General features: G+C 47.3%; 1 long non-coding RNA gene across 2 annotated transcripts in view; it reads left to right on the forward strand.

Annotated features, from left to right (window-relative positions):
- The window catches only part of LOC103540841 (uncharacterized), a 636,750-nt gene that overhangs the window by 420,998 nt on the left and 198,843 nt on the right, over positions 1 to 16,909 (forward strand). For both annotated transcript variants that reach the window (XR_011528271.1, XR_011528272.1), the window contains one exon: positions 7,003 to 9,026. This is a non-coding gene — a long non-coding RNA (uncharacterized lncRNA). The remainder of the gene's footprint in view (positions 1 to 7,002; positions 9,027 to 16,909) is intronic.

Below are 16,909 nucleotides of genomic sequence, written 5' to 3' on the forward strand. Positions count from 1 at the left end.
CTCGACCCTTTATGGAGCAAACTCCTTCCTGCCTATCAGGACCTCTCGTAGGAGATGCTTTGGTAGCTGGGGTTTGGTGAAGCCCTGAATCTACCGATGGAAGACTCAGCTGCATCCGTCTACTGTCAGCTCGGTGTTCCCTGCCTCCCCCTGCATGCTGCATCTCCAGAACTGGATGATTCGTGTGTGGCTTCAGAGTAACCTTTGACTAATCCAGCATGTGTTTTACCTGAATCCTTCCCTCCCTCGTCTTACTGTAGACAGGATGGTTTACTGTTCATTGGCTTGGAAATTTATATCCTGGTTCAAAGTCTAACGCAGATACCACCTCCTACCCCAGGAAAGGGTTTTCCTAAAGGAAAACCACAAGTCCACCAGGAACTGCGGCTCTGGGGTCTTCACCTGATCTCTGGCTTGAGGTCCCTTTATTCCTTGCCCCTCAGAGGGGCACATGGGAGGCAGCGTGGGCTCCGAGTCATAGCTCACAGACCAGCTGGCGGTGGTCAGACCAGGGTGGAAGGTGAGGGCAGAGGTTGGTCATTTAACAACTCACTATCGAAGGAGACGCTGAGCTTGCCCATCAACTCTTGCATTCTGTGGGCAGAGGCGATGAGAAACCAAACAGAACTTGAATTAGAAGAAATAAGGTTGCAGCTTCCCTGCAGACATGCAGCAAAGACCCTGCGGTTCCCATTATGTGCAGCATTTCTCCCTGAATGCTGAGTTAGCACATATTGACCACTGCTCCCAGGGGAAATACAGGCTTAGGTTCCTGCAAGCGTCTGGTCACAACGTTGTCATCAGCCGATCAGTACATAACCTTACTTTACGTGTGTTTCTGTTTAGTATATATTGTTGACTCATTAATGTGGAACCCACGGCCAACAGCACCATAACTCGTGCCTGAAGGAAGCTCGTCCAAAATGTAGTTTCTCCACGAGGCACAGCCCAGCCTTCTCACCCTGAGGAACCCGAGACAGCACCTTAGCACCACGCTTGGGAGTCATTTAAGACAGAGAGAGCGCCAACAAAAAGCACAAACGTGTGAAAATGTGGCACTAACTAGACCTCAGAAAGGACGTTTGCTCACAGTACGAGAGCCAGAAGAGGAAGGCAGAGAGTCGCCCTGTTAGACCTCAGCCGGGAACATGCACATCAGGCCACTCAAGGTGTCACCCCTCGCGCCTGTCAGTCAGGCTACAAATGCTCTGCGATGAATGACTTTGGGGTTACAAATACATTTTAACAAGCAGACAAACTTATAAATACAGAATCTGTGCATACTGAGGATCCTCTACAATAATTCCCTGGGGATCAGAGAGAGTTCTCTGCACAGGCCAAGAGCCGAGCAAAGTGTTTAAGAGATGAGGCTCTGATTTCAACCCTGGCCCCATCACTGCTGCTGTGTGACCTTGGGAAAGTTGTTTAACCTCTCTGTGCTCAGGTGTTGTCATCTGTAAAGTGAGAGTGGTTTATATAGTTCTGCGGCAGAGTGTCGTGAGGTTGAGTGAGGTCGTGCACCCAAAGCACGTCTGGCTAGCACATGCTCACTTCAGCAAACACTGATTGCTGTTACTGCTGCTGACCCCTTGTTGTTGCCGTCCACTGTAGACATTAAGTCCACCAAGAAGAGTGGGATTATGAACTACCGTGTCCAGGACCCTATGACGCCTAAGCAGACTCTTCCTGAAGACAATACATACAATAATGTTGCTGGGCCTGCATGTAGCACATGGACAAAGTAAACTGCTCTGTTTCTTATTTAATCTACAAATTTTCAGGCTGAAAATTTTCCTATTTGAGATCTGAACTAAATATAGAGAGCCCGTGTCTAAATTTAGTAGGCCGGATCTCTCTATTCAACTCTGGGTCTTTTCACCGTCACCCGCAGCGTGCCCCACTGGGCTGTGGTGACACAGACCTCTTGCTGTGGGCTGAAATAGCCGCCCTCTCAGGGCTCGCGTCTGGGAACAGGCGGGGGCAGGGAAAGGCCCCGGGCGCCGTCTGTGCAGAGGGGCAGGAAGGAGCTCCGAGGGGTCGGGCAGGGCCAGGTACCTGGTAGCTCCTTCTGTCTGTTTTCTCCTGGAGGAAAAAACATGGGAACCACAGTGAGGGGAAAAGTACAAATCAAAGAGACAAAAGCAGCTACATATATTTGGTGAGAAGGCAACACGGGCTGGGGAACCTTTTGATTCATTCTGGTAAGAAATGGAAATTGGGATTAATGTGATAAACAGCCTGGGGTAAACTATTCACCTCAGGGAGGGAACTAATAATACGTTCATTGGGGGAGGAGCTTATCTGTTATGACTGGGTTTAGCGCCAAGTAAAGAGACCTAAAAATAAAATAATAAAAAAGAAAGAGAGGAAAGAACAGAAATGCAGAGCTGGCATGCACCTACACACAGACTGGTATGGTGGGCACATGGCCTATAAGAATCAAACTCTTTTCTGCTTTACCATCCTTGGGGAGTGACCCTTGCTCTCATGGTCCAAAATGGCTGTTGGTGCTCCAACCATCAAATCCACATTCCAAGCAGTGGGATGGAGAGGAGAGAGAAAGAAGCATACTCTTTCCCTTTCAAAGAGACTGCACAGAGGTTTCATGCAACACGTAACTCCTGCTTACATTTCATTGGGAAAAAAACTTGGTCACAAGGCCCCACACAGCTGCCAGGGAGACAAGGAAATATTGTAACACTATGCACAGCCAAAAATCATGGTTCTGTTCATTTTGAAAAGAAAAGAAGTGAGTATTTGAGAGGTAAGTTTCAGCCTCCTCCCCAGCACAATCCCCTAACCAAGGTGACTTGTTTCTCGCAACTCTCTAAGGGGGAATGCGACAATGGCAGGAAAAAAAAAGGGGAGTGTGGCTGTTAGAAAAGTGTCTGCAGGGACGCCATCCAGGTAAGTCAACGACCAAAATGGCACCGTGTGGTGGCCGTCCTAACAAGATACTAAGTTAATATAACACAAGCTAATAAGGAGGCACAGGGAGGAGTCTGGCCAGTTATAAAATTGGTCCCAGGAAAATTCCCCACCAGGAGCAATCAGTGTGCTGCCCAGAGAGGCTGTTTGCCCAGAGAGGGATCCTACGCGCACTCTGAGCCGGGCCTTCCAAGCCCGTGAGTACAGCCTGCCCCACAAAGTGGTGGTGCCCGGGGCTGGAGAGTCACATGGCAGCAGCCTCCGGACAAACCCACGTGCACCTCCATCACCTTTAAAATGGGCCTGGAAGGGAAGATGTGGAGGTCACCAGGAAAAGCACATTCCCAAGGTCAGCAGGGAGGGCCCCGTTCAAACTCGGTGGGAAGGACCGTGAAATGGGGGGGAGGCTGTGGAGGGTGTGCCACTCCTGGGAGGGTAGAGAGCCCCGGAAAAGGCAGGAGGGGGTGTGTGCACACCTCCAGCCCCCTTGCCCCTGGTTTCTCCCATTGTCACCTTCGCTGGCCTCACGTCCTCCTGGTTGGCTTAGACCGGAGCTGTGCTGGGACAAATTCCAGGTCGAGCCAGGCTGGCATCACTGCTGGCCTGTGGGGCAGTTCCTATGCTGTGAATGCCCCCACCCCGAAGGTTTCCTGCTGTCAGTACGATGTCACTGAACGTGGAGTTGGGACGAGATGCGTAGTATGGGGTGCTCTGTCCTCTCCTGACTTCCACGGCCCTTCCCTGAGGTTCTCAGGCCTGCCGGGAGGCAGCTGGTTCTCCGGAGTCACGATCTTCCTCCAGATCTGTTCTCCCCAAGCAGCAAGCTGCTTCATACACCTTCTGCTCCCCAGTTACCGCCAATTTTCACCCCTGGCTCGAGTGGGTCTCCACCCCTCCAGCCTCCAACAGGGGCTTCTTCAGCAATGCCACCAGACCACCTGCGAGGCCACGGGGTTCAGGTCACTCTGACCGCCCTCTCATTTCAAGGTGCTGGTCTGTGTCAGCGTGGGACAGGACCCGCGATTCTGCGGGAACACCCCACGCCTCAGTGGCTTCTGCCAAGAAAAGGTTGTATTTGTTCCTGCCGCATGTCCCTCTGGGGTTGGGGGGCTCTGCCCCTCGTCTTCTCTCAGGGGCCCGGTTAGCAGAGCCTTCCCTGACGTGTCGCCAGTGACCACGGCTCATGTGAGGAGAATGGGGTGATCCCAGCAGCTCCACGGGCCAGACCTGGGGCCACCATGTCGTCACATCAGGCCAGGCCAGTCCTGTGGCCACACCTAACCCAAGAGGGATATGACCAACAGCACTGCTGACCGGTGCACACACCAAAGTGCGGGATCTGGGCCCCGATTCGGCCAGGGCGAGGACCAAGGTCAGAGACGATGGCTTTGTATACAGAAGTCATTCCTGGAGAAGCATCTTCCAGTGCAGCTGCCGACTCTGCCCCGAACCACAGAGTTATTGCAATGCCGAGCTAAAGGTCACGAAAGACCCTGACAGAGGCACAAAGATGACAAAATCCCCAGAGAGGGGCCGCCACGCTCTTGTTGTCCACCCCGTGACTACCTGCTGAGTGAGGACCCAGGGAGGACGGAAAACAGGAAACGGGATTCTCAGCTGTGGCTGGGCCACACTCTCGGGCACATGGAGCATCTTCACCAGATCTTCTTTTGATCTCCATCCGGGCAAAACCATCGCTAAGGTCGTGAAAGGTGAATTCAGGTGGAGAAACATCCAGTGCTCATCTCCCCAGTGCCTGGAGCCTCTCTGCGGGGAGCACGTGAGCTCACGGTAAACCTCAGTGACAAGAAAACAGAAGGAGAGTTACATTCTTCCTCCAATAATATTTCACTGCGTACCAACTATTTGCCTGTCAGCATTCCAGGCACAGTGGAGACAGGGCGACTCCAAGATCAGGACGATTTACTACCATTCCTCAGAATAATATAGTCTCGTGGGGTGAGAAATAAAGACTCTGGAAATACAAGAAAACGTAACACAGAGGAAAGGGGGAGGAGGTCTTGGAGGGTGGGTATGGAGTGTGGAAGTACCTAGTTGAAGGACCTTCACGTCTCGTCTCTGCCCTAGCCGCTCACTTCCTCTCCCTGGGTGTGTCCCATGTCACAGTCGCTCACCTCTCCCGGCAGAGGTGTTTCATGAATGTGCACCTTATACAAGCAAATAATATGTTTTTATTCTTTTCTCCACTTTTATGCACAAATAGTAGTATATTAAAGTACAGTATGTCTGACCTGAGATTATTTCAAAGCCTCGCCGTATCAGGGTCCACAGAGAGACTCTTCATTGTCTTTCATGACTACATAGATTAAGTCCCTTGGATGAATAAACTGTAGTTTGTTGAACCAATTCTCTATTGTTGATCTAGTTTTCCAAAATTGTGAAATAACAAAAAATGGACAACATGCACAAGGATACCTGAGAGACTAATTTCTAAGAGAGAAATTGCTGTTAGGAGTTCACAAGCATTTTTAACTTGAATGTATATCGTCAAACTGTTCCTTATAGAAGCTGTACGGATTTACACTCCCTCCACTTTGTACAAGAGTTCCTGTCCCTCTGCACCCTCCTTGTCCCTTTCCAGTCTGAAGGGTGAAATGATACATTGTTTTGGCTGTAATTAGCATTTCTCTGATGAGGCGTCAAATATTGAAGGTGCATTCATGTTTCCTTTTCTGTGATTTCACCACTTACGGACCCTGAACATTTCCATTGAGTTGGGAATCTTTTTTATTATTGACTTGTAAGAGCTCTTTATTTCTTAAGGAAATTGACCTTTTAATGAAATAAGTTGCAAATATTGTTCCCAATTGGTCCTTTGTCTTTTCATTTTGTCTGCGAGTGGGGAGCTTCATTCACAAATGTTACGCATTTGAGAGTCAGGTTGATCAATCTTTTCTTTTACCAGTTTCTGTCACTTACAAAGACTTTCTTACTTTGATATTATCTTTTTAAAAAATATCCTGTGGTTTATTCTATTAGTTTTGTGATTTCGTTTATTATGTCTAAAATTTCTATCTACCAAAAATTTTAATCTAGTGAAAGGTAGGACCGCTGGCCACTCAGTTGGTTCAACACTAAAACTGTTAAATAATCCATCTTTCCCTGACTTATTTGAAATGCCACCTTTATCACACACTAACTTCCTATCCGTTTTTGGGTCTCTTTCTAGATTTTCCAGACCATCGTGCATCTGTCTCCTCAGGCACTAACGCTACGGTATTTAGTTATTATATCTCTATGATACGGTTGACTATCTGCTACAACCGATCACACTCACTCCTTTTTCCTTATTCTTAGTTAGTCTTGGGTGTTTATATTTCTATATAAATCTGCTTACCTTGTTCTCCACACGCTCCCCGCCCCAAAAAAGGAGCCTCTAGTGTTTTTACTGGAATCACATTAAATTTTAGATTAACTCAGAAAGGGCGTGCATCTCTGGGATCTATGCACCATCCTGTGTAAAACAATGTGCTCCCCTCTTCCTTTGCTCAAGCTTGCTCTGTGCCTTCAGGAGCATTTCCAGTTTTCTTGTAAATTATTCCATGTATTCTATCGTTCTTGCTGCTCTGGGAAGTGGAGCCTCTTCTCCAGTATTTCTCCCCGTAGACCTTTGCACGTTCTTCCAGGGCCCTGCCTGGCTGCAGATAGTGTGGTTGGTGGATAGTCATCCAAAGATCTCCTTAAAAACAATGATAATTTTGCCATCTTTGATTTTCTTGCATTTCCTGAGCTCTTCACAGCTTGAGGGACGTCCTGCATAGTTGCCTAAGCAAAATCCTTCCCTCTCTGGCTGTGGATTTCTGCAGCCCTGCCTGAAATGTTTTATTGTTTGCCGTGGATCTAGCTAGAAGCTGTGGCTGCTCTGAAACTCTGAAGGCTTCCACGAGCTCTGCACATTTATGCATCATTGTCCTGAACAAATGATGCTCTCTCACTCAAGAAGGCCTCTTCTCTGTAACTATTGACTTAACCTTCTTTTAAGGAAGAAACATACATTTGTCTACCAAAAATAACTTCCTCACACTTATCGAATCTTTGATCTTCGCTCTGCAGGCCCTGCCATCACCACAGCGCCGCCCGACCACAGTGTCCAGCATAGTGGACTTGAGCTGGCTGCCGCCCAGCCACCCTCTCAGCCACTCACGGGAAGTCGCAGAGAGTTTGGAGGCATGAGGGGCCCAGAGCCACCTGTCAGGTTGACGTTGTCAAGAAACGAAAGCATCTCCTCCGGCTTGCCCTTTGGTCCTCATGGATGCACACCTGAGGCAGGTGCTGTGTGCCCACATCCCGAGACATTTGTCTCCTCCCTGAGGCTCCCCATCTATTTCAGTATGAAAGCTCATGTTTCCAGTCCTTCGTACCCAACGTGCACTGGTTCCAACCAATTTTGGGAATGGGTTCTACACTCTCAAAGAATCCTGCCTTCTTCTGTTTTCCATGCCAAGTTCACCAAACTGAGTCACGTGCCCCCAGAAGGCCTTGCATTGACCGGGCTCCACACAGACAGCATCCCTGAGACTCGAACCTGCAAGGTGAGGCCACCTTCTGCCTTTTAGTTTGAGGTTTTTTTCTTTTCTCTTTACTTGTTTATTTAAAGGACGCAGAGAGAAAAAAACTGATCAAGTCACCGCCTTGAAAGGCATTAGTGGGTAAGGGCTCACCCAGTCCGTGTTTAAGCCCCGTGCAGGCCGAGGGGGGCAACAGCAGAGAGGACACAGCCACCAGGCGAGGCCCCGGCCCCCACCCCTGCCTGGGGAGCTGGGAGCACTGCAGAGCCACCCGGTCCTAGGTACCCGGGACCCATCTGACCCACCTGAGAACCGTGTCATCGTTTACAGGATGGGGAGTATGTGGGAGAAAAGGGAAGTAGCTCTGAGTGTCTGACTGTTCAGTTGCTCACCGCCTTCAGGACAAAACGCCAGAGCTAAAATCATCTCTGCAAACGCTTATTTTTTTTTAGAACAAAATGATGTGTTTATAAAGAACTAGGTTATTTTTTGTAAAGAAGGTGTTTCCCCCGGTATGATTTCCAGTCTTCTGAAGAGCAGAGCTGTCACGGACACAGGAGCAGAGGTTGAGCAGCCTCCCGCGGGAATACGGGTGGAGAGGAATGCTCTGCGGGCGGGAGGAGCACGGGCGGCGGTGCTCGCTTCACCGGCCCTGGGGCAGAAGCAGAGCTCACCCTGGGACAGAGGACAGAAGTGCCCCACGTACGGCCGTCTCAGGTCAAAGTACCTTCAAGGGAGAGGAAGCTACCAGTGACAGACAGACATGCATGGCTTTGGAAGACAAGACCCTGTGTGGCGTTCTGACATTTCCGGAGCTGGCTGTCCATGGAGGGTGATCAGGAGGAAATCAAAAACACACCAAGTTGGAACTCACTGCATAATACAGATCAAGGGCAGTGTGCACAAAATGAACAGTTCTTCGAAGGACAAAACACGTTGGACATTCCTCAGTGTGAAATTCCTAAGGTGTCTGTACGATGTGAGGAAAAGAAGAAGCTTAGAGGATGTGATGAAGAGATGGATGACCCATGCCAAGCTCCCGCCCACCAAGAACCCATTCTGGAATGGAGATGGGTCAGCCAGACCTGTGTGTTCTTTAAGCAAGGCCAAATCTTTCCTTTCTTCCACCAGCTCTTCACAGATCCCATGTTCCCTTATGGAAGGACTCTTTACCGTATTTTGTGACCCATTTCTTCTCCCGGTATCTAGACCAGTTTCTTCAGGTTTGAGGTTTGGGCCCATGCTGAGGTGCCCTCTCTGAAGAAGGCTGGTCCTGTCATTGGTTCTTAGACAATTTGATCCTTGAGGATGCTAGAATCCAGAAGAAACAGAAAAAAAAGGTCCCTCACAGCCCAGTGACTACACCAGCTGAATCTTGCTGGCTTCCTTATCAATCTCTCAACCCAGGAACAATTAACCCGGACCAACACATCGAGAAAGGTCGATCTGGATTTGGATTACAAATTGCACCCATCTGAGAGGAGATGGAAGCTGTTCCCAAGACTTTTACTCCACAGCTGAGGGTTCCCAGACAGCCACAGCCCCGCCTGAGCCATCCGCCCTCCTCCCGTAAGTACGTGCATGCTTCCTAGCTCTGCTGAGAAGGGGGAGTTCCAGCAGGGCGCCTGCAGTGCTGGAAGGTTCTGGAAGATGCCTGCTTCCATGATGTGTTCATGGCGGATGGGGGCATTTCGTTTCCAGATTTCATGGAATGTTACTGCCGTTTTCTGTTCCTTCAAATCTCATAATTATTCAGACAAGGAAACCTAGATTCAGAAAGAATTTGCTCGGGCTGATGCACACTAATCGACAGAGGAGAATGGCCACCTCACATTTTTGTTTCCTTATAAAAAGGGGAGGGCTGGAAAACAGACAGGTAAAAGAACCATTGGAATTAGGAAAAATTGGGTCATAAAAAAGAGAAAAAAGTTATAAACGGAATCCAGCTAGGTTTAGAAAGTGTCCCAATATAGAGTGAAAGCTTGAATGAATCTGGGTTTCTTGGATCTGGGGAAGAAGAAAGCCATGGGTAAGAGGAACCGTGCGTCAGGGAGGCTGAGATCCCCCGAGTGGCCACGGTGCCCGGGGGAGTGTGGACCACAGATCTCCTGAAACGATGGGGGAAGGGTTGCAGATTTAACAGACTGATGGCTTGTACCTGAAAAAGATGAATGCTGCAGGCGAGGGCCTGTCCCCCAGGTGCCTCATGGCTCCTTGGAGCTGTCTGGTTTGAAGGACTTGAAGACCAAGGCCTGACACACACACCCGGGCTGGGAGCACAGGGGCAGCAGAGGGGGCTTCTCTGGGAGCTCTCTCAGGAGCTCCCACCCCGGCGAATTTTCCAAAGCTAAGGCGAGAGTAGAACCTCCCATGTCTTGAGAAGTGGTATTATTTTTCCATTTCTGTGAATTTCTGTTCAGTTGATGAAATGTTATTTAAAAATACGAAGTGATTATTTCCTGACAAAATTGGTCATTCCTGGGGCACTCAAGGTTGCAGTATAACTGGTACTTTCATACGTTGTTGAGGGCATGGATGTCTTTAGAAGGGAATTTTGCCGTATATTCTGCCATCCAAAGTAAACTCTGACCCACTAATTCCACTCTCAGGAATTTTTCCTAAGGAAAAAAGCTCAAGAACATACATGAAAATTTACATGATAATCCACTTACAGTAGCCGAAAATTGGTAAAAAGGCAGTAGCAGAACTATTTCATAAATTATAATAAATAAACCTGTTGGCATTTTTTGAAACTATTTGACGATACAGAAATTGCTCCTAACAGTGTAAAATGACCAGTGTGAGATATGGATATGGATTATACACTCAGATTACGTGTATAAGAAAAAGTACTTTATGGAAAAAGAGAAGCTGCAAAGGAATAAGCCTTATAATTAGATGTCATGACATTTTATTGTAATTTCTGGTATATTTGAATTCGTATTAGCCTCTTATTTTATACTTTCTATTTACTCCAGCTTGTGTTAGGCAGAATTCAAGGTGTTCCCCAGGATTCCCGCCCTGGTGAACACACCGTGCGTAACTGTGAAGCGATTAGCTTTCCTGGAGAGAGTGGGGCCTCCCTTGCCAGAGAATTTTTCTCAGTGTCACCTCATTCTCAGTCAGGCCTCCCTTTTCACGGTGGCCCCAGCGGCTCTCCCTCCACGTGCTGGCCTCTCCCCCCGGGAGACCGCTGGGCTTGCCACGTGGTACCTGACAGCCTGGTGCTGAGAGTCGCCGACCGGCTCTGTTGCCCTGATGCCGACCCGTCTTGGCAGGCGCGGCCTCCCTGGCTCTTGGGAGGGGAGCTCTCAGTAACCCTTTCTCTCTGGGAAGTGGGAAATCTCTAACGGTTCAGACTCAGATGACTTCCTGCTCCTCACCCAGGGGTAGAGGGTGGTGCTTTTCCCTTCCTCAGCTGCAGTGCCGTCTCATCTGTGCCCTGGGAGTGGCAGGGTTTGTTGCCCTTTTCCCCTCCGGTTGTGGCTCTTGTTCTGTCTTGGAGAAGGGTCCAGGTGAGGCTGTCTGCTCCACCTGCATTGGCAGGCATTCCTCTCCTGCAACCCACCCCATGAGCGGAGCTTTGTCAGTCTTCCTCATGGGATCCTAGTAAAGGAATATACAGGAGAGCCCGCAGGTGGGTGCAAACTCCCCTTGGCTCTGTGACTCCTGTGGGTTTTCTACTCTTGCATTAGCCCACACTCAGCCTTGGGCAATTTAAAACTTTTAGCTGAGTTCTTCTCGGCCATCTTACCCATGGGTAGCCCCGTCTTCTTTCCGTGCTTTGACCCAGGGATGTCGAAGCTCACGTCTTGTCTCTCCTGGCAGGCACGTCTCTATCCTTAGATTTCAGGTTAGTTGGTTGACCTGCATCCTCAGGGCTCTGATGGGTCCAAGAAAAGTCATGTTTATGGATTATTGGCTTTTTCTTGTTGGTAGAGTAATGGCGACGCTATTTCCAGCTTTCTGCATCTGCTGCTCAGCATCCAGCAACTGCTTGCAATTGTATCTTTAGCCAGTTCCCTCTGATGGACATTTTGTTTATTCCCAATCCTTTGCTGTTTCAAACAGCTCTTGAAAAATAATATCATTTTTCACACTCATGGGTATCTCTGAGTAAATTCCTGGAAGTGTATTTGCTGGGTCAGAAGGAAAACGCGTCTGTAATGTGTCTATTTATTGCCATATTGCCCTCTTTAAACTATAGGACTTCACACTCACGCCAGCTCTCATCAACGCATCGTTATCACACTTTGATCTTTGCCTGCCCAGGAGGTAGAAGATGGTTTCTGTGTAGTTTTAACTTGCTTTTCTCTTATAGTGAAGTTGAGCTTCTTTTCATATATTAAAGCTATTTGCACACTGGACTGTATACTTAAAAATGGTGAGGAGAGTAAATTATATGTTACGTGGTTTTTTTTACCACAATAAGAAGCTATTTGCATTTTTTTCTGTGAATGAAAGATTCATATTTTTACCCACTTTACAATCGATGTGTTTGTCTAATATGTTTCCTTTGATTCTTCTGGGTTTCTAAGTAGATAATCGTATTTTCTGAAAAAAAAAAAAATGAGGATAACATTGTATTCCCCCATAAGTAATACTGGGGAGAGTAGACATTCTTATCTTCTCTTTGACTTTACCAGGGATCCTCCCCCTTCTTGCCATTAACTACACGACTGATTATTGGTTTGATGTGGTCAGTCTTTATTAGAAGCAATCTATTTCTATCCCTACTTTCCTAAAAATGTCTTTTAGTCAAGAAACATTTTGTTTTCCTAAACAAATGCAGTTGAAATAGATTCGTATTGCATTTAATCAACAAATTAGTTTCAGAAGAACTACAGTTACCTCGTTGCTGGTGTTTAGTCCTACGTATGGATGGATGCAGTATCTACCACCGTTCCTTGTACATTAGCATGCTCCTATCTTGAGTCATTACTCATTCTTCTTTGAGTTAGCTAATCTATATATTTGAGTGATTTTTCAGGAATAATATATGGCAGTATACTTCCTGAATTCTTACTTAAGTAGGAATATGTTTCTGTTGCCTTCCCCCATGAACAATAACTCAGCTGGACAACAAATTCTTGATTCCCAACTTTTTAAATATCAGAATCCTGTGGTCCCTTTTGCTTTACTGTATCTTCATGGGACCCTCACATTGCAACCAGCCTGATGTGTCTGCATTTGAAATATTTTACTATTATCTACTTGGCTGCATATAAAAATTGATTATGCTTGTAAATCAAGCATTTTACTGGGCTGTCTCTAGCTGTAAGTTTCTTTTTATTTATTTTATTTAGAGTAGGGTATATCACGTAAAACTACAGATTCAGGTCTTCAGCTCAAAAATGTTTTCTTAAATTAGAGCTTTGACTCTTGTGTCTCTTTCATTTATTCTATTTTCTGCTTCAAACATCCCAGTTATTTGTATGTTTAGCCTCTGTTTTGTGTCTTCTGAACCTATCTCCTTTTTTCAGTTTTCACTTCTTTATTCATTTTCTTTACTTTCATCCCCCACATCACTGATCCAATTTTCTGCAACTTCATCTCTGCTTTTTCTATTCCAGCACTGTTGGAAATTTTACTAAGACGTTATTTCTTTTATTGCATTTCTTCCATAAATGTTCCAGGCACTATTTTATCTAACCGGCTATCTTATCATCTCATCTTTTAGCTCAAGTTCATAGACTCCACGTTGTCCTCATGTCTCAGAGCGAGTGCAAAGTGGGTGTATAAAATGTTTTCCTTTTCCTGTACTTAATCTTGTTCAAAAGTATGCTAGTCTCCTCCCTCAAATATTAGGTTTATCCCTTTTGTACAGAAAAAATGTCCCTAAATGTCACATGAAGATTTTGTTCTGTCTTGTTTTCTGGGTCTTTGCCTTTCATCAGGAGAGGTTTTCTCAGCCTGGGATCTGCCCTGAGTGCTGTCCTCAGATGTCTGCACTGCCCACCTGCAGGCTCGTAAATCTTGCTGTCTGATCTTAAGCTGGTGTGCTGTTTGATAAAAAGTTATATTATGTGTTTGGTGGTCCAATAGTTGTGGCAAGGGGGAGGTTCTGGGAGGTGAGGAAAACTGTGTGCCAGTGGTCTTTTTTTTTTAGTGTAGTTTTGGGGTTGTCCAGCCTCTGTTCTTCATACAGAAAGTAGCCAAGTCTGGGTTCTCTCCTAATGTTTCCGTCTCCCGCATCCAGAAGGATTAATGTCTTTTCTAGGAAGATCCTCCTAGAGTCTTTGTGCATCAAAAGAATAGAAACAGAAAAGTGCTCACCAACAATACTTTCTCTTCGATGGGGCCACGCCTGTCCTTGGGCTTCTGACCGGGGTGTTTCCCATGCTCCTTCTCTGTAGCAGAGAACAGTTCCAAGTGGAAGTTCAGTATCTGTCCCCCAAACTATGAGATTTTTAGTGTAATTTAGCCCAAATTGTACCCGCTCACATTCCATGACATTGCGTCTTTTCTTTTCTCAAGAAAACAAACTCGTTGTTCAATCAGGCATCAGCTGTGCTATAACCAGTAAAAGGTTTTCAGGACTTCTGCTTCTTATTACAACAAGTTAGCCTGTGGCAGACCAACCTTCCCATCGAGAGCATCTAGAAAAACATAATAAAATTGCCGTAAAATAGCTTGAAGGCATCAAAGAGCCACTGGGGCAGCCTCGAGGTGGGGTCTAAGCCCGTGGAGATGGGAGTCTTGTTGAGATGAGCTCCGTGTTCCCCACTGCGTCAGCTTCCAGGCCTTTCCTGATTTACAAACATCATAGGCCAAGAAATAGAAAATCTTAGCAGACCTGAGAGGCTGAGGAGGCAGGGAGAGCTTCTGGGAGTCTCACGGGATTAGAGAGGCTATGACTGGAGTTCAGGGTTCCCAGGTAGTTGTGGTTGGAGGAACCCAGAGCCCAGAGGAAGGGGAAGTGTAAGAAGTGTGGGCTATTTTTCATCTTGAGGCATTTGCTGAATCTTAGCCAGTAAAGTCAAGGGATCTAGAAGCTGTGGAGACAGAAGCTTCTAAGGGGCTGGTTGTCTCAGAGTGTTTGGAGACAAGACGGAGTTCAGGGCCCAGTGAGGAGGAGAAGGGGAAACACATAGACTATTCCAGACCAACTTGCTATGGGGGAGCTTGAGGGACACTACAGGATTCCCCTTTGTCATGGGTGCTCCAAGGTAGATGGAACTGAAGAACAAAGCTGAGGAGCTGTTTGGGGCCTTCCCCCTTAATAATCAGTTACACACAGGCTTGAACAGATAAGAAGGTGGTTCTGCCCACTCGTCTTCCCTAGTGGCATGGTCGGTTTCCAGGCTGCCACCCATGCTCCTGGCGCCCATCGAAATAGCCTCACTTTGTAGACTTTGCTGATGTCATTATGGGCTGTTGGTTGAAAGTTAAGCATAGTTCTCAGAATAACTAGAGTCTCCTAAAAGCATCCCAGAGTTATCAATGTGGAGCTAAGCTAGGATACCCAAGAGACTGGCAGTCCCCCCGACATTGCTGAAAGGGGGGCTTCATGAGGTCCTTCTGACAACATGGTTGATGCCGAAGTACAGAAGGAGTTAGGAAACCTATAGAAGTGCACCTAGAAATAAACTCAGCTCAAACTTCCAGAGGCCACCCACGAGGGGCTGAGAAGTCTTGGCGATCATTGGAAAGCCATGTGACAGCTCACTGCTCTTTCCATGGCAGTGTGACCTGAGTGCAAGAAATGGGTGATGGGAAGCTGGAGATGAAATAGGACCTCAAGCAGGACGAAGACAGACATGTCGTTTGGATAAGAGTCTCACCAGTTTCCCAGTGATGACAACAAGTAGCGTCTGTGAGCACACAAACTGGCTCCTACTACGGGGGTAAACCCTGGCTATACATTATCTCCTGTAATTCCTACGGCACCTACAATGTCGGTGCTGGTCGAGTACATGAGGAAACTAAAGCTTATAGAGACTCACACGCTTGCATAAGGTCAAAAAGCTGATAAGGAGCTGAAGAAAGACCCAAAGTCAGCTTGTCCGACGCGGATGCCCCTTCCCATGGCTACTGAGCCACACGCCCCTGTGCTCGGAGGGGTCAGAGACTCAATGAGCATTTGGCTGGTTTGCACAGAAGCAGAGGAAATTGCACGTCTGTCACAGCACTGGGAAGACCACTTGTTTCCATTTCATCATTTTGTTCGTTACAAGATCCTGCACTGAAAGAATGCTTTCCACATCTTATAGGTACACATTTGCACTGCGAGAAAGCCAACTGAAAAATGCAGCTAAGGTGTTTATGTATATGTGTGTGTGTGTGTGTGTGTGTGTGAGGGAGACTGGCCCTGAGCTAACATCTGTTGCCAATCTTCCTCCTTTAGCTTGAGGAAGATTGTTGCTGAGCTAACATCTGTGCCGATTGTCCTCTACTTTATGTGGGATGCCACTACAGTGTGGCTTGACGAGCAGTGCTAGGTCCATGCCTGGGGTCCGAACCTGCAAACCCCAGGCTGCCAAAACAGAGCACACAGAACTTTAACCACTTGGCCACAGGGACAGCCCCTTAAGGTATATTTTTAAGTTAAAAAAAAAAAAGCCTGAGAAAAGTAGGCGTGCTCTAATACAATTTATGTAAAATACTCAACTGTTTACACACGTCTATGTGCCTGGAGATGCGTGGGACTGGAGAGAGAGGCAGCAGCTCATTGCCCACAAGGTGAAAAGTGATGCACTGGAAAATGCCAGCAGACCTCAATGAAGAATAAAAGTTTGTTCAATGTGGGTGAGTTATATACTTTCCTACAGCCAGATGTGGGCAGAGCAATGGACCTAAAGCTCACGCCATTAGAGACCACGTCCCAGTTTTCAAGTCCCCACCTATTGCTTGTAAGGGTCAAGAAACTACCAGGCCCTACATGAGTAATTAGTCAGGGCGCTCCAAAGAAATGGAACCAATAGGACATATAGATACAGATTAGATATATCTATGATTTATAAATATCTATGTATTCAAAGATAGATACAGAATCTCGTATAGATGGATATAGCAGTAAATAGATGATGGATAGATGGATAAAGACAGTTTATTGCGAGGAATTGTCCTTTATGCTTATGGAGGCTGAGAAGTCACATGATCCGAGGCTGGAGGCCCAGGAAAGCTGGTGTAGTTCAGTCTGAGTGTGAAGGCCTGAGAACCAGGAGAATTGATGAGGCGGTTCCAGCCCGAGGGCACGAGAGAACTGGCCTCAGCTCAAGTCGGCAGGAGAGGGGTGAGTTGTCCCTCCTCCACCTTCTGTCCTCCTCAAGCCCTCACAGACTGCAGGGTGCCCACCCACACTGAGAAGAGCAGCCAGCTTTCCTGAGTCAGCCATTCAGATGCTGATCCCACCCGGAAATACACTCACAGACAAACCCAGAAACGATGTCAACCTGAGCAGCCCATGTCCAGTCAAGGTGACACACGAAATTAGCCACCACTGTGGGCAT

The sequence above is a fragment of the Equus przewalskii genome, chromosome 16 (assembly GCF_037783145.1).
Source record: "Equus przewalskii isolate Varuska chromosome 16, EquPr2, whole genome shotgun sequence".
NCBI lineage: Eukaryota > Metazoa > Chordata > Mammalia > Perissodactyla > Equidae > Equus > Equus przewalskii.